General features: G+C 42.6%; 1 protein-coding gene and 1 long non-coding RNA gene across 2 annotated transcripts in view; one reads left to right on the top strand and one right to left on the bottom strand.

Annotated features, from left to right (window-relative positions):
* Positions 1–12,593, top strand: part of MGLL (monoglyceride lipase) — a 225,459-nt gene that overhangs the window by 80,095 nt on the left and 132,771 nt on the right. The gene's annotated exons all lie outside the window — the stretch shown is intronic.
* LOC309846203 lies at positions 6,021–10,092 on the bottom strand. The gene is made up of 3 exons (XR_014301784.1): positions 9,903–10,092; positions 8,824–8,933; positions 6,021–6,926 (listed from the first exon to the last, which is right to left on the bottom strand). It is a non-coding gene; the product is annotated as an uncharacterized lncRNA (long non-coding RNA).

Raw genomic sequence — 12,593 nt, 5'->3', positions numbered from 1 at the left:
CAGTTAAGCATCTGCCTTAGGCCCAGGTCTGACACCAGCTTCCTTGGCTCAAACCCCACATGGAGTTCCCTGCTCAGTGGGGAGTCTGCTTCTCCCTCTGACTGCTGCTCCCTTTGCTTATGGTCTCATTCTCCCTCTCTAATAAATAAAATCTTTAAGAAATTATTTTCTTTATGCCATTGTTTCTTTCCATTTTGTCTAGAATTCCTAAGAGTTGAGTACTAAACCTTGGATCCATCTTCTATGTCTCTGAATTTTCTTCTTTCATCCTTTACATCACTGTCTTTTTGCTCTTAGATTTATTTGGTTTCATTTTCCAGATCACTAAGTTGGTATTTCCCTATACCCACTTAATGTCTTATTTCAGGAAGCATGTTCTGATTTCTGAGAACTTTAGGGTTCAGATGATTCCTTTTACATAGTAGGAAATAATGCCATGTGCAGTACTTGAAATGGATGATATCATAAGTATGTCCATACTGTGGTCTCTCAATACCATTCTCACAAAAAAGAAAGCAGGCTTCTTGGAGGAAAAGCTGATTCCAGGTCTGGAGCAAGAAATATGCAAGATGAACCACAGCAACTCATTAGACAGCAGGGAAAGTCATGATGAGGATTGAGATTGTGTCTGGAGCACCCGGGAGCCAACCTGGAGAGGTTCCCACTGACCAAAGATGGGACAAATGGAGCATCAAGAGGGATAATAACTGTAATGAATGGAAACATAATATATGTTAGAAGAAATGAGTTCATAATGGCAAGCATACAGTAGCCTTCTCTGGAGTGTCCTAGGGAACCAGTCATTATTTTTTAAAGTGGCAGTAGAGGAAAAGAAACAGACACTTACTTTGCTTCTAGAACTTAGAGGAACTTCGTTTACTTACTTACTTTACTTAGAGGAACGTAAACTGTTCCTCTAGTTAAGTGAAGAGATGGTGTTTCCCATTATAGGTGTATTCCAGCAAATAAAAAGAAGGGATGCTAGAATCTGAAAGGCATTGTTTTACAACATCAAAAAGTACCAGTGGATTTTGGCAATGATCATCAACAGCTGCCAGCCTCACAAAAATAGGGACAGCCAGACATGAAGTGCCTCTAGAAGGAAGGAAGTTCACAACACTTCCTGTGAAATTGTCTTTTCACCCCAGCCCCCAGCCAAAATCAAATCAAAATCTAACAGTGCCTCTAGACCTAGCTACCAGTCTACAGAAGATAGAGGCAACAGAGGAAAACGTTCAGAGACACAATGGAGACACATTCCGCAAAATCCAGACCTTGCGGGGGGCAGTTTCTGCCAGACCGACAACCCAATGGATTCTTCAAAAATGTATTTCAAAGGAAAGAAGAAACAGTGACAGAGACTGAAGCTATAGATTAAAAGGGTCTTAAGAAACATTATTAACTAATCATGCATGTTTGGGAAATTTGAATACCATTTGGTTATCCAATAATATAAAAGAAACATTAATTTTGCATATGGGATAATGGTATTGTGATTATGCTTTTTTTTTTTTTTTTTAAGAGACACAAGCAGAATCTTTTAGAGATTGGGCTATCTACAAATGAAGGCTGTGATGAGTGGGATGTACTTTAAAATAATCTTGGAAGGGGGGTGCCTGGGTTGTGTAGTCGGTTAAGGCATCTGACTCTTGATTTTTTCTCAGGTCATGATCTCAGGGTTGTGAGATCAAGCCCTGTGCCAAGCTCTGTGCTCAGCAGGGAGCCTGCTTGAGAGTCTCTCCCTACCTCTGCTCCTCCCACTCATGCTTTCTCTGTTTCTCTAAAATAGATAAATAAATCTTAAAAAAAAATAAAATAATCTGGGATGGGAGTCAGTGGGATTACAGACAGAGGAAAATTGGCCATGCATTAGTAACAGGTGCATTTGAGTGATGGGTATATGGGTTCACTATATAATATCTCTACCTATGCCAGTGTTTGAAATTTTCCAAATAAAAAGCTTAAAAAGCAAAGTGAAAAGACAAATGAAAAATCTATGGAAATACTTTCATCGTACATCACAGACACAGGGTTAATCTGGCTAATGGGTGGAATGGCTAGGAATCTCCAGCAAAATGAAGTAACAACCCAATAAAAAATTTCCAGTTGGCAAAAAAAGAAATCTAAATAGCTCTAAAGTATATGAAATATGCTTAACCTCACTCAGAAGAGAAATGAGAGTGAGATTGTATGAAGAAAGCATCTCTTAACTATGGGATGGACTGAAATCCAAAGATTTCCAACATAGTCCGTTGGTGAGTCTCTGAGGGAAACAAGCCCTCCCCTACAATGTTGGGGGAAGTGCAAAATGGCCGAGCCCCCCAAGGAGAACTTTTTGGCAATATCTATCAAGATTACAGATGCCTTGACCCTTTGGCCAGGCAATCTCATGGCTATGATCATATCATACAGACATGCCCAACACACTTAGGAAGTGAAGCTTGTTTATAATAGTGACAGACTGAAAAAGCAACCTAGGTATTCATGGATGAAGGAGTGATCAGATATACCACAGTAATCCTCTCATTTTCAAAAAAATGAAAAAACTCTCTATGTATTGATGTGGGAAAGTCTCTAGGGAGGGACATATTAGTAAGTGGGAAAAAAAGCAGAATGGTATTGTAAGGTCGGGGATTGAATTGTGTCCCTTTGAAATTCATATGTTGATGTCCTAACCCTCAGAATGCCACAGTGGTACCTTATATAGGGATAGGGTCTTTAAAGAGGTGACCAAGTGCAGATAGTCATTAGGATGAACCCTAACCCAATATGACTGGTATCTTTATAAAAAGGGGAAATCTGGAGACAGACATGCATATAAGAAGAGCACAAGAAGAACAAGAAGATGAACAAGAAGATGGCCATCTATAAGCCAAGGACAGAAGGATGGAGTAGACCCTTCCCTTTTGGCCCACCTTGATTTTGGACTTCTAGACTCAAACAGAGATGGCAGATTTCTGTTGTTGAAGCCACCTGCTTTGTTCATGCAGGTAACATGCCACATTCTGTGTAAGACAAAGAGGAAAAGAAGTATATGTTTTTCATATTTGTTTGCATTTGCACACAAAGTAGGGCTGAAGGGTGAGGGTGGGACCGAAACTTCTCAGTGTATCCCTTCTTCTTTTTCTTTGGTTTTTGAATCATGTGACGATAGCACAGATTTTAAAAGTTAAACATTAAAATGAATTTAGGATTAATTCTGTTTTTCTTGAATGTTCTGAACCATCTCTGATTCTGTCAGGATCAGTTGTCCTTCAAGTTTCTGTCCATCTTCCTCTCATTTGGTGGTAGCTCTCATCAAACGTTTCATGACTATTTGTTGCCGTGTGTATATCTTTTCTTTTCTTTTTTTTTTTAAGATTTTATTTATTTATTTGACAGAGAGAGATCACAAGTAGGAAGAGAGGCAAGCAGAGAGAGAGAGGGAAGCACGTTCCCTGCTGTGCAGAGAGCCCAGTGTGGGGCTTCATCCCAGAACCTTGGGATCACGACCTGAGCCAAAGGCAGAGGCTTAACCCACTGAGCCACCTAGGCACCCCGCCATGTGTATTTCTTAAGGAAGAATGATCCTGGGCTGTGTTGGTCCCCCTGGTGTGGGCTTCTCTCCTCCAGGGCTGGATTTTGTGATGGCAGCTTCTGTGTGAACCGGCAGCGGAAGCCCATGTGGGCGCAGGTCAGGGAGCTGTCCACAGGCACCACGGGAAGAGAGCTGTGTTCTGCTATATCCCAGTCCTTGGTTGAGCAGCTTGCCTTTTCCTCCTGCATCTTCCCTGTGTCTGCTTGTGCTCTGCTCTGCTTCTCTCATCAAGGACCTCAGCTGGGGTCCTGCCCTTTCTCTGGAGCGCCTTCACTGCCAGGAAATGAATGTACAGAGAGAAGAGGACTCAGATTTCCCCAGCGGTTCTGGATGTGGTTCAGATGCCCAAGAGTGGTTCGCTCCTGCTCTCTGTACCTACTGATGCACTTCAGAGGGCTTTTCCAGGGCTCCCTCAGGAAGAACAAAACAGCTTCATCCTTTGCCCTGATTTCTCCATCCATCAGGCTCCAGTGGCTTGCTCCCTTCCTAAAATTCCTCTAAGGCTCTGGTCTGCAGGGGGCACCCTTTCTTGCCTTCCAACGTTGTGATAGCTCATAAGTGGAAAAATAATTTTTTCTCCCATCATTACAAAGGGATGTTGGGAAGCAGGGGAGGCAGGTGTGCATACTCCTGAAATAGGTCCCAGGGACCTCTCTGGTACTGGGTTGTGATTTGTCAAGTCGAGGGTGCACAGGTTCAATATATTCATTTCAGAAGACAGGGAAATGTGATACATTTAAGTAAGGTGTCAGAATCAATCAGTATTCCAGAAACACACACACACACACACACACACACACACACAACCATTGACCTACATATTTCAAGCAGAGAGAGATTATATGAAGGAAATTGGTTTTTCACTAAGGAAGGGTTAGAGGTACATGAAGGGGGGAAGGTGTTGGTGCCCAGAGACCAGGGCGTAAATGAATGTGCCGGTGCCCCCGTTGGTGTCCACCACGCTGTCACTATGGAGCCTGCCTGTTGCTTGTCGCTGCAGATGCCGAGGCTCCCTTTGCTGCTGCACATCGCTGGAAGCTGCCTTTGGCATCTGAGTGGCCTAAGTGCCTCCCCCTGGAAGAGCCCAGCTGGATGCCAGCTGTTAGCGGCACCTGGGCAAGGTCTTTCTTGCTTCCATCCCCTACAGCATAAGGGGGGACAAGAAAGGATAAGGTTGAAACATCCCAAAGGACCAACTCCCCTGAAGCAAGGAAGTTGCAGGGGAACTGGTAATCAGGTCTTATTGAGTGGCTTGCATGGGAGTTTCAGAAATAGCTCAGTGGCCAGACCACCCGGTTCAATCTTTGCCTCGTAGCAGGGCAGGGATGGCTGTGCCTCAGTTTCCCCACTGAAGTCGAACTATGAGCAACACCTCACAGGGTTGTCGTAAGGCTAAGTGAGTTAATGCATGCCTGGTCCTCAGAATCGTGCCTGAAACATTCATCCTTTCTGGTGTCTTAAGAACAATAAGGCACTCAGGGAAGTCACCCTATTTTAAAAACTCTTTTCTCATTTGGTGGAAACTTGACTTTATGGAAAGCTATTTTAATAGCTTTTAGTGAGGTAGTTCATGTTTTCAGAATCCATAAATCAATGGGAAGTTTCTCTCTGAAAGGAAAGCCATGTGAAATGTAGGTGACTGAATTGGATCATAGATTGTGAGCTTTAATTTTTGGTATTTATTTAAAAATTTTTTAAATTTAAATTCAACTTAATTGACATCCAGTGTATTATTAGTTTTAGAGGTAGAATTTAGTGATTCATCAGTTGCATAGAACACCCAGTGCTCATTATGTCAAGTGCCCTGATGATTTCACTCATATGTGGAATTTAAGAGGTTTAGCCATTTTGAGTAATTATTCCTCCTCAAGCATTTTTTTCTTACAAGAAGTTTTAAAATAATAGAATATCTTAAAATATTTAGAATTAAGTTTTACTTATATCTGTGCCTCAAGAAATGTGAAAAATATGGATTGGTGGGGGGGAAGGAACAGACAATGGTGGTTTAATGATAGCTGACTGATAATGTGAACATGGAATTTGGAATTTGGATCTGAGTCTCAGTCTTGCCTCTCACCAGCCCATAGCTCTGAGTCACATTTATATTGCCTTGTTTTATCTTCTTTCTCCAAAGAGTAAGTAGGCATTGGATCAGGTGCTTCCTCCAGCCCTCTGAACCTGGTTAGGATGCAGTCCTATGTTAAACTACTATGTGTTTGAGATTGAATCGAGTCAACCAAGAGCTATGGCCTCATTGCATGTTTAATCAGATTGCCCACTGATGTCATAAAGACCATGTGAAGATAGGGGGTCTAATAATTAGGACACCTCACTTTATGGCAAGGGATAGGTTCAAATCTGAGATTAAAAAAAAAAAGTAAAGCTGAATGATTTTCAATATAAAATATTTTCTTTATTTCCAAAAATATCTCCCATATTGTTTTTGAAATTTCAAAATCTTCTTGACATTTCCATAAAATGTTTGAAACACAAAAGGATTTACACACAGCTTTTCAGGAGGGCTTGGAGAACTCTGACTTTGCGACTAGAAGTCGAACCTCTCAGCATGACATGAAAGATGAGCTCATGGTCTGGTGTCGGTTCTCCTTTCCTTCTCCTCACCCACGCCTTCCCCACCTCCAAAACTTCCCGTTCGCCACTAAAGCAATTCCTAGCCATTTCTTATTGTGTCCTGCAGCCTCACTGTCTAGACACTCGACAAATGTCAGTTAAATGGACATCTCAATTTTGCTTTGATCTACATCCAAAAGATAAATAGACGTTCCAAAGAGAGAGAGAGAAAGAGAGAGAGAGAGAGAGATGAATTCACAAACTAGAGGGTTCAGGGAGACTAGTGTTATTACCAAGGGCAGCCAGGTAACCTTAATGAGAAGATTATTTCGGTGAATAATGTATTTGTTATCCCTCAGGTGCCTGGGGGCTGGACTGAGGAGGGAGGCAGCATGATCCAGTGGGCAGAGGGAAGCATGTTGAACTGGGACAGTTTTGATTACTATCTGTTTGATTAATATCTGGTCCGTAACTGGTACAGCAGGGATGCTTGAGTAGGGCACTTGAGTAAGATCCTGGAAGCTGCTGTCCATGCCTCCTTTGTTAGTTGACCTACAGATTTCCCCCCACGATTTTATCATGAAAATGCTTCAACATACAGAATAGTTGAAAGACTTGTATAGGGAACTCCCATTTATCCATCACCTAGATTTTTAAATATTTACTATACACTTACTTGCCTCATCACCACTCTGTCCATCTGTACCTCTAAACACGTCCAGCTTATCATGGTGCATTTCAAAGTGGGTTGCGGGCATCAGGACTTCACCCTGAAACACTTCAGCATGAATATCATTAAGCAGGGTTCCATGTTTGTTTCCTCTTTTTCCTTGGAGGAGAAATTAACATCCAGGGAAATGCCCCAGTTTTAAGCATGGGTTCTGACCAATGTGCATACCTATGTAACCGAGATCCTCATCAAGATACCATCACCCAGGGGGTCCAAAGGTACAAACTTCCACTTACAAAATAAATAGGTCATGGGGATGTAATGTACTACATAGTGACTATAGTTAATAATACAGCATTGCATATATGAAAGTTGCTAAAAGAGTTGTTCTTGAAACTTATCACAAGAAAAAAAATTCTGTAACTATATGTGGTGGTGGGTGGTAATTCAGCCCACCATGATCATTTTGCAACACATATAAATATTGAATCATTATGTTGTACATTGGAAACTAATATGTTTCATGTCAATTATAATTCAATTAAAAAAAAAGAGAGATACCAGGAATTTGTTCTTGCTCGTTCCAAGTCACCCATCCCCACCCTCCAGAGGCAAGCACTATCTAACTTCACCATGGATAAGTTTTGCCTGTTCTAGAACAAATGGAATCACTGCACGCAAGCTGTTTTGTCCAAGGCCGTTCATCCACTCAAGGATGCCCCACAAGTTATGTACCCAGTCATCAGTTGACTACACGTGGGTTGCTTCCAGCTTGGGGCCATTATGAACAGTGTTCCTGTGGATATTCTTGCACTAATGTTTGTATGGACATGTGCTTTCATTTCTTTTGGCAAACACCAGGTGTGATTTTGTCCGGGCATGGCTGAGGTGTGTGTTTTGTTTTATAAGAAAGTGTCAGACTTTTTTCTAAAGTAGTCATATCATTTTACACTCTGACCAATGACGTGTGAGACTTCCAGTCATGCTATCCCTCGACTAGCATAAGTTACCATCAGTCTTTTACATTTTAGCGTTCTGGTGGCTAGGCCTGTAGGTTGCAGACTGTGAACATGTCTGGCAGGTTCTAGGGTAGAAGACAGAGCAGCTGGGATGGGCCATGGCCCTTAGAGGGCTCAGGGAAATAGCTATTTACTAATTAAGTCAGAAGTGGGTCCTGTCCCAGCTGAAGATCAGCTACTCTGAAGTTGAGGAACCATGGATTTTACCCTTGCTCTGCCACGAGCTTGGGGTGTGACCTTGAGACTTTCCTGCCATTGAATCCCAGTTGTCCCTTCTGACATGAGAGTGAAGCAGATGATTTCCAAGGTTCCCATCTATTTTTAAATTTAATATATACACACTGATAAGGCTCATTGGATTCCCAGTGTGTTTTTTTTTTAATCTTTTAAAAAAATGTATGTATTTGACAGAGAGAGAGATCACAAGTAGGCAGAGAGGCAGGCAGAGAGAGAGGGGGAAGCAGGCTCCCCGCTGAGCAGAGAGCCCGATGAGGGCCCGATCCCAGGACCCTGAATCATGATCAGAGCTGAAGGCAGAGGCCCAACCCACTGAGCCACCCAGGTGCCCTCTCCCCACCAGTGTGGTTTTTATCTGAACCTCTCAAATTTGAGCAAAGTGGACTTTTCACAGCCTGTTTATTGGGGACTTTTTAGAGTGCTTTGGAGGCATATTGGCAGTTTTATTTGCTCCAACCTGGGGGCGTCTCTGCCCAAGACAATGGTGTGTAGGGAGGTTGCAGCTGTCCAGAGTGCAGTGATAAATATTTTAACATTTCAGATCCCGGAGAGTCAGGAAATCCCAATTTTGTTCATGCTGCCTTTTTGGGAGTGGGCTGGAATATTTTTGCCTCTTCTTTCCATCCCACTAGGAACAACCCTCTGAATATTTTAAGGCACCCTTCAATGCGCACCCTGTCCATTAAAACTGATTGAATCTCTCCCTCCCCTCTAGAGGCACTCTCCTTGACCGGACTCAGGGCACTCACCATTCTCCACGCATGGGCTCCTTTTCTGGACACGTTTTATGTCTCATAGGCTGTGAACTCCTGTGAGGGCAGGCGTCCTACCCTTTGTGTCCTCTGTTCTCCCATGGCACCTGGCAGGAAGCAGGGGCCCCACGTTACTCTTGCAAGGACTGAAAATCTGTGGGGTGGGGACTGAACTGTCACCGATTGGTGTGTCTGGGAATGGGTCTGTTGGGTAGGAGCTGGTGAGAGCTGCATTTCGGCGCCTGCCTGCTCCCCTGAGTGGTAAAAATAACCACAGACAAAGCCTATCATGGCCCTGCAGAGGCAGCCACTTCAGGAATACCCAGAAAGCCACCTGCTGAGAATATCACACCAAATGGGGGTGTTGAAAGAGTAGGTGTTGTTAAGAATATGAGAATTGGAAATCTGATCTATATGGAAAACACTCATTAGCATGTGTCAGATGTGGACCTGGACCAGGGGTGGCTTGCTCAACAACCCTGAGTGTTCGGGTCACTGGGTAGGAGAACACCCCACCCAATTGTCAAATGACATGATTTCTCACCCCTGAAGCCTCGGGTTCCTTTTCCTTGGATAAGTTTCCTTTTCCTTTTCCCACACTCGCCAAGATCCCTCTCTGATTTCTACTGTTTTTCAAGCAAGCTTCTGTCCTGGGAGGAAAACCAGCCAGCCCGCCAACATGAATACTGCCATATACTTGGCAATTACATTTAGTTTAAAAAAAAAAAAAAAAGTGCTCATTTTTTCAATTATAAAAATAATACATGCTTATAATAGAAAATGGGGAAGTATTAAAAACTAGAAAGGAAGAAATAATTATTCATGATTTCACTGCCTAGAACACCCACTGTTAACATTTTAGTGGATTTCCTTCCAGTCATTTTCTATGAATATTTATATAGTTGGATTTATTTTCCAGGACACTCTTCTTCTTGCACTTTTAACTTGAAGTTATAACACGAACATGTGTCTGTGATGGATGACTGTAGATATTTACTATCTCACTTCTTACCTTTTTTTTTTAGATTTTTGCTTAAACTCTCTAGAAACATCAGTACAATTCGAAGTATATTTACCTTTTGGGGAGCCGGGGTGGCTCAGTTAGTTGAGTGTCCAACTCTTGATTTCGGCTCAGGTCATGATCTCAGGGTCATGGGATTGAGTCCCGGGTCAGGCTCAGTGCTCAGCAGGGAGTCTGCTTGGGATTCTCTCATCTTCTGCCCCTCCCCCTACTCATTCTGTCTCTCTCACTCTCTCTGTCTCTCTCTAAAAAGAACAGGGAAAAAACACAGCAATAGAAGCTCATTGTAATAACAACAACAAAAAAAATCAAAGATGACAGGAAAATGTAATTTGGAAAGAGTAAATTCCTTATACTTCTTCTCTTCAGATCACTATCATGGGCGGAGCTTTAATATACATCTATTAACATTCATACACTTATATGCAGGTACAGTTTAAAAAATTTTATTACTTAATCAGTACACTGTGAAGTAATCAGAGCAGTGAGCATGTGGAATAAAACGTGGACGGGCATGCCCACCCTCAGCCTTCACCTCCTTCCTTAGGAGTGGTAACAGTTAAGCATTTGGAATGTGTCTTTCCAGTTCTTTCCCTAAGCATTTGTGCACCTATGAACATGTTCATTTACATTTTGCTGAGGGCTGTTTTTGTCCTAGAGCTGTGGAATTGAGTTGGTGAGACAAACATTGATGTGACCTTCACCACCTGGCATCACTCCCATAGATACGTCACTTTGCTTGGCAAAGGTGTTTTGCAGATGTAATTCAGGTGAACTGTCAGTTATCTGGGTGGGTCCAATGGAAATACGTGGGCCCTTAAAAGCAGCAGAAGAAGTAGATCTCAAAAGTTCTCATCACATGAAAAAAATTTCTTTTGTAACTACGTATGATGATGGACATTAACTAGATTTACTGTGGTGACCGTTTCACAATGTATACAAACAGGAATCATTACGGTGTACGCCTGAAACTAATATAATGTTGCGTGTCAGTTATTCCTGAATTGGCGGCAGAAGGGGTCTGGGGGGCAGTGGCGGAGAGTGGAAAAGGAAAGTAGAGAAATTCCAAGCACAAGGGGGATTGAAGATAGAGGAGGCCACGTGGCTGGAAACAGGACCCTCAGTCCTATCCCCAAAAGGAGCTGGGTTCTGGAAGCAGGTTCTTCCCCAGAGATTTTAGATAAGAGGCTAGCAGTCAACATCTTGATTTCTGACTTGTGGGCACTGAACAGAGAACCTAGACATGCGGTCTCAGACTTCTGACCTACAGAGCTGAGAGCTAAGAAACAGGTATTGTTTTAAGTCTCTATGTTTGAGATCATCTGTTATGTAGCCTAGAGCAGGAATACAGATTTGTGGTGTAAATATTTACTATGGGGCTATTTGCAGTAAACGTTTGCTGACCTTGTACTAGATAGCCCCATCTCCCTTTCTGCATCAAAATTTCCTTAGCCTTCACCTCTTCTGGATGATAATTCTGGACTGTGCCTCCAGGTCCCTAAAAAAAAAAATGTCTTGTATCTCTCCTTCCTTTTCAGTTGTTCTCACTGATTACTGATCCTCACTCCAAAACTCAAGGTGGGCTCTGCTTCCCACTCTGGCCTATCCCTCACCCTCCCAAGGTTTTAGCTCAATTAAGTGGGTGATCAGTGCTCACACTATCATAGAATTCTATTTACAACTATGGAACTGCCGAATGTAGTAAATTTTTACGTTTTACTTTTTTTCTCCCCTCTCCACAACTCTTGTTTTCCCTGGCCTTAAAATTGTCTTTGTTTTCATGAATTTATTATTAATTCAATCCCAGACTCTGTACCCATTGTCTATATTTTCTCACAATCAGGTCACATACCTCAGATATGCTCTCAGTTCATCTCTCTGAGGAAGTCTCTTCTGGAATCTTCTGAACCACTCCAACTTACTGCTGCACAGCTGTCCTTCTGGAATGCCTCTCCAACACCATGTTGCCTGTACCCTTTCCTTTGTCCCTATGTGGGATCTACTATTTCCTGGATCCCTAGTGCCTTCTCTTTCTTGGTTGAGTCATTTGTTTGAGAACATCCTCCAAGAGCCTCTTCAGATAGGATGTGTGGGAGGCAAATTTCTTGAGAATCTTACATTTGAAAATTTCTTTATTTTACTCTCACACTTGACTGATAGTTTGCGGAGAGAGAGGTCTTCCAGGCAGGAAAAGAGGCTTAATTCCCTGCCAGCTAGGTTCTAGTGTTGCTCTTTAAAAGTCCAAAGCTGTGGGTGAGTAGAATAATGCCCCATCCCAAAGATGCCCTGGCCATAATCCCTGGAACCTGTGAACCTCTTATTTTACATGACAAAAGGGACTTTACAGGTGCGATTAAATTAAGGATTTTGAAACAAGGAGATTATCCTGGTGGCTCAAATATAGCCACAAGGGTCCTCATAAGAGAGAGGCAGGAGAGTTAGAGTCACAGAAGAAGATGTGAGAGTAGAGACAGAGGTGGGGTGGGGGAAAGAGAGAGAGAGACTTGAGGATGTGTTTTCGCTGGCTTTGAAGATAGAGGGGCCATGAGCCAAAGAATACAGGTGACCTCCAAAAGCTAGAAAAGGCAAAGAATCAGATTTTCCAGAGTTTCCAGAAGAAATGCAGCTTAGCCTGCTGGTTGAGTTCAGTCCACTGAGACCGGTTTGGGATTCCTGACCGCCACAACTGTAGAGATAAGAAGTTTATGTTGTCATAAGGCATCAAATGTGTGGTTATCTTTTGTAG

This window comes from Mustela nivalis, assembly GCF_964662115.1.
Source record: "Mustela nivalis genome assembly, chromosome: 1".
NCBI classification, from domain to species: Eukaryota; Metazoa; Chordata; class Mammalia; order Carnivora; family Mustelidae; genus Mustela; species Mustela nivalis.
The sequence above is the reverse complement of the archived record's forward strand: the minus strand, read 5'-3'. Positions and strand labels throughout refer to the sequence as shown.